At 38.1% G+C, this 12,076-nt stretch overlaps 1 pseudogene; it reads right to left on the bottom strand.

Moving 5' to 3' along the window:
• Window positions 1-8,464: 8,464 nt before the first annotated feature.
• On the bottom strand, window positions 8,465-8,586 carry LOC125344418 (annotated as a pseudogene).
• Window positions 8,587-12,076: the final 3,490 nt, after the last annotated feature.

The following is a 12,076-nucleotide window of genomic DNA, read 5'->3' as shown; positions in this document are numbered from 1 at the left end:
TGGAGCTCATGTCTTTTGTACTTTGGCCTCCTGAGAGCTGAGATTACCAACATACACTACTACCACATTCAGCTGCATATTTTTTTTAAAGTACCAGTCCAGGATTTCTGGATGAAAAGACAGAACAGAAATGATTATTTGCACAAATCTTCAAGTAAAGAGTCAAGGCATGATAGGAGAAACTGTACTTGAGAAGAGAAGAAAAGGTGAAGGAAAGTTAAAAAGGACAGGGAAAGACAAAACTAAGTCAAAGGAAAATACAATAGAAAGCAGGACACAATTCCAAACCTGGAGGGAACCCCAAACTGCAAGCACAAGGTAAGCCTAGAAAGTACAGGCAGTCTCAGTAACAGCAGAAATAACAGTCTTCAATGCAGGAGCATTCTACCCGTATTGCAAGCTTTAAATACAGTGTGGGTACAAAGTAAACCCTCCTGCATAACAAGCAAGCTTTAGAGAAGAAATCTATTCTAGTACATTGCTTTCCATCTTTCAGAGTACTCTAACCAGTAATAACCAGGAGCCATTTTGAAAAAGGGGCCTATTATTAGATACCAAAGTCTTCTGGGCATCGAAAAATGGAAGAATCCCAAATCAGGGTCCCTAGGAACACCTTGCTACTGGTTTGGTGGGACACAGCTAGGAGAGACACTCCTTACAAAGGAGAAGGCCTGACTCAAACATACTTAGAAATATAAGGAGGATGAACATGGGCTGTGTCCATGGTTCCTTGTACTGTGACAAGTACTGAGACCAGTTAAAGGGTTTACAATGGGGCCAGGAATGACAGCACTATGACTGAAGCTGAGAATCGGACCTGTCCTCTCCAATGCAGAACTCAGTGCTTTGAATTATTTGAGGATATGCTGATCTTTGACATTATCACAAAATGGATGCACAGAATGAGGGCCTCTGCAATAACTGAGCGCACCTGCCTGGCCCACATCCTTTCAAACTCATTGGGACTAGCAGCTGCACCAGGTATGAAAAAACAAAAGGCCTCCCTCTGGAATGAATACAGCTCTTCCACAAACAACACATGAAGATGCCCAGGCCAGCGGAAAACAGGGGTCAAAGCTCAGCCTACGTGTACCATCAACCTATTTGAGGAGAACAGAGAGGAATTACAAAAGGCTATAGGTACAACCACTACCCTAGAAGATTCCACTATTAGAGGACTCAAAAAGAAGTTTCTCTAAGTACCTTGGCTAAGAGAAAGTTTTTAATTCCATTTTCTTCTTTACTTTGTTTCTTTATGTCATTTTAGTTGCCTATTTTTTCTCTAACTGGATTTTTTTGAAGCAGCATATAACTATTTATTTACTTATTCTAACTGGATTTTTAAATCTCTCAATCTTTTCTCATCCCATTTTCTTTTTGTTTCTTTTGTTTTTATCTTGCATCTCTCTTTTCCCCATTTCCCAACCAATTTTTATTATTCTAGGATTATTATTTTTACCTTTATCATTTTTTAACTTATTAGAGTATTGTATAAACAATTTCTTTTGCTGTTGGTGATGTCATTACTTTAGATTAATTTTGTTTTACTGTGTTTCTATACCTGATTTCGTTTTTCCCCTCTCTGCAGTACTGAGTACTGAGCCCTCAAGAAAAGAATGCTCATTAATGAGGCTGAAATCAGGAAAGCAACTCCTTTTGCAATAGCCTTAAAGAAACGTAAAATACTTAGGAATAACCTTAACCAAAGAAGTGAAAGACCTCTATGATGAGAACTTTAAAAACCTGAAAAAGGAAATTAAGGCAGAACTAAGAAAATGGATAAACCTCCCATGATCCTGGATTAGGAGGGTTAACATTGGCAATATTGCCAAAGGCTACCTACAAATTCAATGCAATACCCATTAATATCCGAACACCATTTTTTTTTATGAAATAGAAGAAGCAATCCAGAACTTCATATGGAACAATAAAAGACCCAGAAGAACAAAAACAATCCTAAGTAGAAAGAACAGGACTGGAGGAATTACAACACCAAACTTCAAAGTGTATTGCAAAGCAAAAACAGCTTGGTATTGTCATAAGAACAGGCCTAAAGACCAATGGAACAAAACTGAAGACCCAGAAATGTACCTGCAGAATGGTGGCTACTTAATCTTTGATAAAGGAGATTAAAAAATGGGATGGAAGAAAGATAGACTCTTCAACAAATGGTGCTGGAAAAACTGGTTCAACATCTGTAACAAACTAAAAGTAGATCCTTCTATATCACCCTGCACCAAAATCAATTCCAAATGGATCAAAGACCACGAAATAAAATCAGATACCCTGAAAACACTACAAGAAGGAATAGGTGAAACACTTGGGCTCCTTGACAAAGGATTAAACTTCCTTAATAAAGGCCCAGAAATGCAACAAATCAAAGAAAGGTTTGGCAAATGGGACCAAATCAAACTGCAGAGCTTCTGCAGGGCAAAGGACATAGCTTGTAAGATAAACAGAAAGCCCACAGATTGAGAGAAGCCATACAATGGACAAAGAACTCATATATAAAATATATGTAGAACTCAAAAAATTAGATTCCTCCAAAATAAAACCTCAAAGAACCAACAGCCCCCTCAACAAGTGGGATAAAGACTTAAAAAGAGACTTTTCTGAAGAGGAAATGAGAATGGCCAAGAGACATATGAAGAACTGCTCAACATCACTGGCCATAAAAGAAATGCAAATCAAAACAACATTGAGATTCCACCTCACCCCAGTAAGAATGCCCATTATCAGGAAAACTACTAATAACAGATGCTGGAGGGGAGGTGGCCAAAAGGGAACCCTACTACATTGTTGGTGGGAATGTAAACTTGTTCAACCACTCTGGAAAGCAGTGTGGAGGTTCCTCAGAAGGCTAAACATAGAGCTCCCCTATGACCCAGCAGCCCCACTTTTGGGCATCTACTCAAAAGATTACAAGCAAGACCACACCAAAGCCACCAGCACAACTATGTTCATCACAGCAAAATTTGTCATTGTTAAAATATGAAAGCAACCCAGATGCCCCTTAGTAGACGAGTGGATCAAGAAAATGTGGTACATATAAACAATGGAACTCTATGCCTCTATAAGAAAGAATGACCCTGTCCCATTCATAAGGAAATGGAAGGATTTGGAAAAAATCATACAAAGTGAAGTGAGCCAAACCCAACAGAAACATGGAGTCTATGGTTTCCATCATAGGGAATAATTAGTACATGTCTAGGATAGTCATAGGAGAAGATCACAATAGCCCAATAGCTATTCCCTTATGAACACATAAGATGATGCTAAGCAAAATGAACTCCAAGTTTTATTATGTTGATGGTTGATCCATCCACACCTAGTTTTTTCAAGCCTTTTTTTTAAATCATGAGAGATGTTGAATCTCCAACTCTTTTGTTCAGTTTGAGATGATGTGGCTTTTATCCTGCATTTTGTTTATGTGCTATATTACATGTGTTTACTTATTATTTATTTTTGGCTATAGTAAAGGGTGAATTCAGGGCTTTGTACTTGCTAAGCAGATACCCTACACAAGTCCCTCTCTTGGGCTTGCTTTAGTTACTTTTTTATCAGACTATAGCCAAAAATAAATAATCAACATAATAAAGACTATAAACAAAAAGAAAAAAAAACATAGTCAATATTATACTGAAGGAGGAGAAACTGAAGTCATTTCTCCTGAAAGTAGGAACACGAGAAAGGTGTCCACCCTCACTACTCTTGTTAGATAGAGTACTTGAAATTGTAACCAGAGCAATAAGGTATGGGAAAGAACTAAAAGTGATAGAAACAGGAAAAGAAGAAAGTAAATGATCTATTCACAGATGCTATGATTCTGTATTTAGAAAACCCTAAAGACTACACCAAAAGACTCTTAAAACTGATAAATTCAGCAAAGTGACAGGATACAGAATTCAACATATAAACAAACTACTTTCCTACACACCAATAACCAACTCAGAAAGAAATCAGGGAAATAAGCTCATTTTCAATAATCTCCAAATATACCTAGAAATAAACTTAGGTGAAAGATCTCTACATTGAAAACTACAAAACATTGGAAAAAGACATTGAAGAAGATATTAGAAGATGGAAAAGACTTCCATGTTCAACATAGTTCATACTGTGAAAATAGTCATGTAACCTGCAGATTCGATGCAATTCCCATCAAAACACCAATAACATTCTTCACATAGTCTTTCAAAAATCTGAAAATTCACATGGAAGCACAAAAGATCCCAAATAGCCAAAGCAATTCTGAGTAAAAAGAGCAAAATCTGATTTCAAATAGAGTATGGAGCCATAACAGCAAAGTCAGCATAGTATTGGCATAAAAAAAATGAATGGAATGGAATAGAATGGAGGACCCAGAAATAAACATATGTGGCTACAGCCATCTCATTCTTAACAAAGATATCAAAAACAGGGGTCGGAATGTGGCCTAGTGGTAGAGTGTTTGCCTAGTATGCATGAAGCCCTGGGTTTGATTCTTCAGCACCACATACATAGAAAAGGCCAGGATGCTGTGGCTCAAGTGGTAGATTGCTAATCTTGTGCAAAAAGAAGCCAGAGAGAGTGCTCATGCCCCGAGTTCAAGCCCCAGGACTGGCAAAAAAGATATCAAAAACACACATTGAAGAAATGACTAGCTATTAAAAAATGGTGCTGGGAAAACAAGATTTTCATAAATGCACATTGAAATTTGATCCCTGTTCCTGTCTTTCAGCCTGTACAAAAATCAGGTCAGAATGGAATACCTCAAACTTTGACACTACTAGAAAAAGCATAGTAGAATCACTTCAAGATATCAACAAAGTGGGCTGGGAATGTGGCTTAGTGGTAGAATGCTTGCCTAGCATGCATGATGTCCTGGGTTCGATTCCTCAGTATTACCACATAAACAGAAAAAGCCAGAAGTGGAGCTGTGGCTCAAGTGGTAGAGTGCTAGCCTTGAGCACAGAGAAGCTTAGGGACAGCACCCAGGCCCCAAGACTGACACACACACACACACACACACACACACACACACACACACACACACACACACACACAAAAAGATATCAACAAAGGCAATGATTTTCTGATGAGGAAAGAATGGGAAGAATTGACAAATAGGATTTGTCAAATTAAAGTATCTCAACAACATCAACAACAAAATAAGCAGCCAACCCAATAAAGAGATGGTTTACAGAAAGGGAGGAAGTCTTTCCTAGCTAGATGATTAGTGTCCAGACTATATAGAGAAATCAATAATCTTAACAACAAAAATATCCACATTATACTGGTAATAATTAGGCAAGCGATCTGAACAGACACTTCTCCAAAGAAGCAATACAAATGGCCAATAAGAATATGAAAAAATATCCGATACATTTAGTTGTCAGGAAAATGAAAAATCAAAATTATATTGAAGCTACTTATGATGGTACACAAGTATAGTCTCTGCCCTTGGGAGATGGCCACAAAAAGACCAAAAATTTGAGGGCAGTCTGGGCTACAGTCCAAGACCCTGTGTCATCAAAAGAGTAAAACAACAGCAGAACCTACATTTAGATGATAGTCTGTCTCACCCTAGTTAGAATGGCTATTATCATGAAAACGAAAATTAATAATTGCTATTAAACCTGCGGGAGAAAAGAAACTCTTAAACACTGTAGATAAAAATGTGAATGAGTACAGCCACTGTGGAAATCAGTATTTAAGCCCCCCAAAAACTAAAAATAAAACTACCATAGATGATTCCACTCCTTGGAATAAAACCTAAGAAATTCAAGTCAGCTTACATACCATAGAGAATCCTGCACATTCATGTTTATTGCAACACTATTCGTATTAACCATGCTATGGAATCAGTCTTAGGTGCCCCTTGACAAATGAATGCATAAAGAAAATATCACACACACACACACACACACACACACACACACACACACACACATACGCACACACACGAGTATTGCCCAGCCTTAAAGAAGGAAATTGTCAATTGTATGAAAATGGATTGTTCTAGAGATCATTATGTTAAGCTAAATAACCATACATAAAAAGACAAAATCATATGCTGTCTCTCATATGTAGAAGGTAGAATAAAAGAAAGAAAAAGATGACAAGAAAGTAGTAGGGGTACTAATAGGGAAGGCTAAGCAGAATAGGGGAAGCAGAAGTGTGAGGAGGGTGAAAGATTGATAGGGAGAATGAAATACAATCAAAGCACAAAAAAGGAATGCATGAAAATGTCACAGTGAAACACGTTAGTATGGACAATTAATATGACTTATAACTTTAAAAAAAGTCCATGACTCTATGGTCTCCCTCATAGGGAATAATTAGCACAGGTTTAGGCAATCACAGCAGAGGATCACAAGAGCCCAGTAGCTATACCCTTATGCTTTTTTTTCCTGTATCTTTAGTCTTGTATGTCAGTTTATCTGCGTGGGGAGGGTAAGAGGGGACACAGAAACAGTGGGAAAAGGATGAACAAAGGCAGCAGTGTAATCACTAGATACTATGTTGAAAATAGAACTTGGGGGACAGGGGTTCAGAATGGAAAAACTTGGGGAAAACAAGGGACGAGGTGACATTGTCCAATAATAAATGTATTTGTTACCTGAAAAAAAAAGTCCATGATAGATTAGAATTTATTTTTTTAAAGAGCCATACCTTCACTATAATTTGAGAAGCACTAAATGATGTGTCTTAGTGATACCTACTATAGAAATGAAGATGAAAGACAGAAAGTTTGAGAGCTTCTTCCTGACATTTGTGGGAGTTATCTGCCCATCTTCCTTATCAGCTGTCACCACTTCTCTCTGATAAATCCACTGATGGTTCTGTTAGGTTTTAAGAGAACAATCAATAAATAACTCCACTTGTTCACTTCCTAAGAGGAAATCAAGTGAGGCACGCATACCAGGATCATCATACAGTGATCAAAACATCAGTTAGAAACTGGAGTGGAGGATATGGCAGAGAAGTGTGACATCAACTGTCTTTTTCATCCCTCATCTCAACCACTGAAGAGGGAAACTCACTCGCTAGCACACAGACACAAGCTCAAGCCTGCTCAAACTTACAGCAAACCACAATGGTCTTAAAATAAATACCTGGAAAGGACAGCACAGAACGTTCTCGGTCTCCAGTCATAACTCCATTATTCAGATAAGCCTTTCTTCAGTTGGTGGGACATGGGGAAACCCCCGTAGTTCCTCTAGTGTCCATTCCCTCAGGAGAACGTGTAGGCCACCATGATGATAGATGCATTCGTGCAAGGTCAGGCCTTATGTGTTCATGTTTGTATCACCTCACATAATTATATTTTAAAGGCTGAGCCACATGTTCACATATTTGGATGAAATGTAATTTCATAAGTGTATGTCTAGAGAAACCCTTCATTAAGGGCCTCAATAAAATGCCTTCTCTGCTCACCTAGTAGCCCCCAGTTTCTGTCAGGAAGGAAGCTGTATCCATGTTGATCCATAGAATCATTATCTTTTCTGAACATGCTCTGTTGGATACAAAGTTAATGAACTAGTGATCTGAATCTCTGAATCTGGGTATTATAAATGGAATGGAAGTTCACCACTGGTGTATTATTTTTCCATTTATTGGATTTATACTTCTGAATATTCTATTGGCTTCTCTTTATTATATAAAAAGTTCTTGAGAGTATTGTATCACCAGGCATGTCCTGACCATAACTGGACTTTCTAGGTTCTTCACTCAACTCTGGCAAATGCAGTTAATTTCTTATTTGTACCAAATGAAGCTATATAATTCATTAAATTTCTGTAAGTTATCATTGTCTAAAGATTTGTATAGTGTTTTCTATATTTCCATCATGGAATTGTCTGCCCCATTACAAAGGCCGTATGGGAAGGATTGCACACATGTTTACTGGTTTACTATAGCTCAGTACACCAGTAGGTAATTAATGACTCCTTTGATCCCCAGGATGATGAAGGTGTAAATGGCAGTAATGATGGCTCCCTTGGCTCTTTGTATTCACGACCTTTCCTTGGATTGCAAACCAGTTTTCCTGCTTCTCATGGTTTCTTGTACTACCTGATTTGCAGCATTTTCCATAGTATCAATTATCAACCCAATACTTTTCAATAACAAACTAAGGGAAATTTTCATGCCTCATAAAAGAGGTGACTTGTATTTTGAAACTCAATTCTGTTATAGAGTTATTCTCTCTTTTGAAATAGGGACTCATTCTGTTGCTCAGGCTGGCCTTTAATTCGAACTCAAGTGATCGTCCTTCAGCCTCACAAGTAGCTAAGAATACAGATACCCCCTGCTCAGAGAAATTCTTCCTGCATTTTATCATTGCATACTGCCAGCGGTTCATCCCAACTATGTGGTATAGTCATGCTTCCATTCTTTATTGTTTTTTAGCTTTTACATCAGGTATATTCTCAGAGCCAACCTGTGTGAGTAAACAAACCTCCACATTACCAACTATTCTAGGAATCAGATTCCTTCTTACATATACCAAAATCTTATACTCAACAATGAGTTCTGGGTTGCAAAAGAGGATTTACTATTTGCACCTGTCTATAAGGCTTTATTAAAAACTAAACAAACACACATACATCCTGGAGCTAAACACAAGGTATCTACATTCTTTCGTCCTCTCCTTGCCTCAGTTTCTAGTCCTTGGGGCTTCCAGGGCACTTCCAGGGCTTTCCACAGCTGCCTATGTGGCATTTTTCCTCAGACCTGCCATCGCGACCCGTGTTTCTAAATCTTTTTTTTTTTTTTTTTTTTTTTTTTTGGCCAGTCCTGGGCCTTGGACTCAGGGCCTGAGCGCTGTCCCTGGCTTCTTTTTGCTCAAGGCTAGCACTCTACCACTTGAGCCACAGAGCCAATTCCAACTTTTTCTATATATGTGGTGCTGGGGAATCGAACCTAGGGCCTCGTGTATCCGAGGCAGGCACTCTTGCCACTAGGCTATATCCCCAGCCCCTCTAAATCTTTTATTCCATCCTTTTGTTGATCTTTTTTTTTTTTTGGCCAGTCCTGGGGCTTGGACTCAGGGCCTGAGCACTGTCCCTGGCTTCTTTTTGCTCAAGGCTAGCACTCTGCCACTTAAGTCACAGCGCCACTTCTGGCCATTTTCTGTATATGTGGTTCTGGGGAATTGAACTCAGGGCCTCATGTATAGGAGGCAAGCACTCTTGCCACTAGGCCATATCCCCAGCCCCCTTTTGTTGATCTTAAGACTCTTTCATATCTTATTATTTTATTGGTGGGTCCTGGGGCTTGAACTCTGGCCCTGGGCTTGTTCCTGAGCTCTTCAGCTCAAGACCAGCACTCTACCACTTGAGCCACAGCACCATTTCCAATTTTCTGCTCGTTAATTGGAGATAAGAATTTCATGGACTTTCCTGCCCAGGCTGGTTTCGAACCACAATCCTCAGATCTCAGCCTCCGGAATAGCTACAATACAGGCATCAGCCACCAGCACCTAGCCATCTTGCATATTTAAAAAACTCATTTAGAGCTAACTCTTTTCCCAAAGAAATAAGCCTAATGGTGAATAGTACATCACAAAGGGAAACCTAGAAATTGACAGGCTGTTGATCACGTGGATTGTTGCCTCCATAGAAAGCCAAGTCTAGGTATCAATAGTTTAACACCTCATATCACAACATAATTATATTTTAAAGGCTGAGCCACATGTTCACATATTTGGATGTAAATAATTTTCACGGGTTGGTGGTATGGCCTAGTGGCAAGAGTGCTTGTCTCCTATACTTGAGGCCCTGGGTTCAATTCCCCAGGTTTTCATTCACAATGTACACGTTCATGTATGTGCACATGTGTGCACCTACACACACTCTCACACACAGAAAGAGGAAGAGAGAAGTACAATCTTTTATAGAGATTTCAATACTCCCTTTTGAAGAACTGTTAAAGAAAACTAGACAAAAAGTAAACAAGGATTAGACCAATTCAATAACATGAGCCCCTAGTGTGTAGTCGACATTTAGAGTACTCCACAGAACAAAATCAGAATGTACAATCTTTTCTAGTCCCCACAGTACACATGACAACATTTTGTATACACTGTACCAAAAACAAATGTAAACCCATCTAAAAAGGAAATCATACGGAAAGATTTTTCCAATCAAAATGAAAAGAAAAACAGATATCAATGACAAAAACTTCTAAATGCTTGTAAACTAAATCAAATGCCTCCATGAATCTATGAGTCAACGTAGAAGTCTAAAAGGAAAGAAAACATACCTAGAACTGAATGAAGATGGAAATATAATATAGCAAAAGGAACAGAACATAATTTAAGAAATCATGAAAAGGGTATTTATAACATTAAACAAAAAAAGATTCTCAAATCAATAATCAGACCTCTTGCCTCAGTATAAGATAGATAATGGAAATAGGCTTACGGAATTAATAAAGTTGAATTTTTAAGTCACTGGTTTCATTGAATTCTTACAAACCTTGGAGTAAGGAAATAATATGATAACTATTTGTACATGGGGTGATTATGCAGAAAATATTAAGGTATCTACAGAATACTCCTACAACTAATATGTCAATTTAGCAAGGCTACAGGATAAGTTAGACATATAAAAACAAATTATATATGTATATATATTTGTAATTTGTATGCATATATGCAAGTATTATGTATATATGTAGCTTATGTGTGTATATTATAATATATCATAAAAATGGACACATGAACATAAAATTTTACTGTAATACAATTTGCTGTTGCTCAAGGAAAATATAAGACAGTTGTTGATCTAATAAACCATGCATAGAACATGAGTGCAAAAAAAATCACACAATGTTGAGAAATAAAATAAACTTTAAATAAATGCATATAGATACTGTGTCAATGGATAGGAAGATACAACATAAAGATTCTCCACAAATTGAGACACATTCAATGAGTAAAACAACTTCAGCAAGGAATTGGGGATATAGCTCAGTGGTGAGTGTTTCACATGGATTTGTTTGATTGTCAATGTGGCAAGATTATTTTTAAATCCCAGCACAATGTTTTGTAGATATAAATGTGGTTAATGTAAAACTAGTATAGAAAGGCATAGGAACTAGATAAGTAAAAGAGTTTTGTAAAAGAAAAGAATGGCCTGGAAGAAAGCCATGCATGTATACAATTCCAAGACTTAGTGAATAGCTAAATATACTAGATTTCTATTGCTGCTGAATCAATTAGCACACTCATTGGACTTAAACAATAAGAATAAATTCATTATGTTTCACCTCCAAAAGTCAAAGGTCCTAAATCAGTGTCATTGGGTCATTGACAAGGCCATATTGTTGTGCAGTAAAATACACCTTAAATCAGATATAAAACCAGTCATGAGAAAATAGAGAAGCCACATCTTGAAAGTCCGATTTTTGGAGTCTTTATTGGGATGCTAGTGGTCTGCAAAATACCTGCAGCATACTTTTAAAGACCAAGGTCACAAGTTGGGTGGAGAGCAGGCCTCAGCAAAGCATTAGACAGAAACACAGGACAGAAAATAGAGCTCTCCTGGAGCTAAACACAAGGTATCTACATTTCCCCCAAAGGGGATGGGGGCACTCCTGGCTCTACCCATTGAGCCGGGCACCTGAAATTCAAAGGATAGTCTGTCTCATCTCTAGGCCTTGAACTGGTTGAACAGCCCCCCACCTCCTGGCTAGGCTCCAGGATGTCTATGAAAACAACAGCCTGGCAGCACCTGGCCAGGCAAGGAATGGCTGTGATTCTGTTTGTGCATTACAATGTAATTTTTGAAGTTTCTTGGTAGGAATATATTTTCTTGCCTTTTTTAGCCACTTGTGTTCTTTGGCTGTGGTTACAATGTCATCAGTCTTGCTTTGTTGTTTATTTTTTTATTGTTGTTATTTTTTTTACCAGTCCTGGGCCTTGGACTCAGGGCCTGAGCACTGTCCCTGGCTTCTTTTTGTTCAAGGTTAGCACTCTACCACTAAGTCATGTTCCCAGCCAATGTCATCAATCTTATTTCTGCTTCCATTACCAAATCTCTTCTCTCTAACTGATCATCCTATCTCTTGGGAAATCCAGGATAATCTCATCTCA

Source organism: Perognathus longimembris, chromosome 28, assembly GCF_023159225.1.
Source record: "Perognathus longimembris pacificus isolate PPM17 chromosome 28, ASM2315922v1, whole genome shotgun sequence".
In the NCBI taxonomy this organism is placed as follows: Eukaryota; Metazoa; Chordata; class Mammalia; order Rodentia; family Heteromyidae; genus Perognathus; species Perognathus longimembris.
This window is presented reverse-complemented; position numbering and strand designations above follow the sequence as displayed.